The following is a 1828-nucleotide window of genomic DNA, read 5'->3' as shown; positions in this document are numbered from 1 at the left end:
CTCCCTCCCCCTCCCCCTCCTCTTATGCAACAATCCTCAGGGGGGCCTCCCACACCCAACACCATGCTAATTCACTTCAGCTGGGTGTTACAAGGTGGCCACCAGTCGTCAACTCACCACTCCTGGGTTCCAGACTTCTGGCCCCCAGAACTGTGGGAGAATGGACTTCTGTTGCCCTGAGCCACTGAGTGTAGTGAAGTGTCAGGCTGCTCCGGGAGACATAGGGCACCCGTCGATGGTGGGGAGGGTCTTCTTTCTGGGCTTTTGCTTTATTATCCTGCATGTCTTGGTACTGAGCAGGACAAGATATAAAAAGAAAGGAAGTGAGAGTAGAGCAACAGACCCTGTGGCTGCCCAGCTGTCTAGGGATGGTCAGCAAGGCACCGTCACTGCTGGGCGGACCCCCACAGTCAAGTAGCCTCTGGTGCCATGTGGCAGAGTGGGGTCCCAGGGCTGCAGGAGAACTGCAGGGCTCCTGGGTAGAACTGCACTTCAGCAATAGCGGGAATGGGGGCAGTGTTCCAGCCTCAGTTTCTGTTTGTCATGGTGAACAGAAGAAATACTGCTAGATGCCCAGCATGAGTCTGGACGGAGCAGCTCCAAGAGTGCTCCCAGTGACTGCCCCCCTTGCTCACAGACGCCACAAGATATTAACAGAGCTTTGGAAACAGACACACACAGCACTGGAGAGAAGGACAGCTCTCAGTCCAAGGAGGATTATATTGAGAGAAGGAAAGAAGTTGAAAGCACCTTGAAGACGAACTCAGATTGGATATGGGATTGGTCAAGTCGGCCAGAAAGTGTTCCCCCCAAGGAGTTCCTGTTTAAGCATCCGAAGTGCACAGTGACACTCAGCATAAGAAACACGAGTGTTACGAAGAAAGGCAGCATTTTCTCAGCAGAATCTCTCAAGGTCTTCCTTCCATCTCTGCTGTCATCTCATCTATTAGCCATTGGATTGGGGATCTCCATTGGAAGGCATCTGACGGCCTCCACCGGCACTTTTTGATGAAGAATTGGATTCAACTTGGCTGACATGGGGATTTGTATCTGAGCTTGGACGGCTAACTTGAAGAGCTTTTGTGATTGCTGAGTGGCTGCACAACTTGTTTATTCTGTACATGCTGTGTTTCTGATTAGTAAAATAGACACTAAAATCATAAAAAAGAAAAAGGAAGCAACACATTTCTGAGATGCTGCTGCCACAGGCCAGACTTCCGATGGACTTCCACCTGGGAACTCAGCTGGGGGGCAGGGCCTCAGGGCTTGGGTTTAGTTTGAAGCATTGCTGACTGGGAACTCAGGGCTCTGGCAGGAGGAAACATAGATGTGTGGGTCAAGCGCAAGGGCAAGTCTGCAGCCACGCCTCCCGGGCAGGGTCTCCTCTTCTTACCCTTTTCTTGGGTTCTGGCTTCCTGTGGCCTTTGGCCTGGGAAGTCCTGGCCAGAACTGTTGAGAAGTTCTTGTCTTTACTGTGCTGATGTTTTTTGGACATTTTTCTATACATGGTGGGATGGTTGCTTTGAGCAGTTTAGAATACCTGGCATGCCATCACTTCAGACTTAGTTTCCGGCTCTGATCTATGTTACATGTGAAGATTGGCATTTTTAAGCCTGAGTTCAGGAATGTCAGTCACGTACTGGCACACGCTTGTCATCCCAGTGCTAGGGAGGCTGAGCCAGGAGGATGGAGGATTTGAAGCCAGCCTGGACTATAGAGCAACACCTTGTCTGAAATAAAAAATAGAGAAAAAAATTGAGATCCAGATGAGCATGGGACTACGAAAATCAACTTGCAGGATTCTGACCCGTGTTTAACCAGTGACTGG

At 50.3% G+C, this 1828-nt stretch overlaps 1 pseudogene; it reads left to right on the top strand.

Annotated features, from left to right (window-relative positions):
* The first annotated feature begins 409 nt into the window (after positions 1-409).
* On the top strand, positions 410-1009 carry LOC101586767 (annotated as a pseudogene).
* Positions 1010-1828: the final 819 nt, after the last annotated feature.

The sequence above is a fragment of the Octodon degus genome, unplaced genomic scaffold (genome assembly GCF_000260255.1).
Source record: "Octodon degus isolate 3935 unplaced genomic scaffold, OctDeg1.0 scaffold00268, whole genome shotgun sequence".
NCBI lineage: Eukaryota > Metazoa > Chordata > Mammalia > Rodentia > Octodontidae > Octodon > Octodon degus.
Note: the sequence above shows the minus strand (reverse complement) of the source record. Positions and strands in the feature narration are given on the sequence as shown.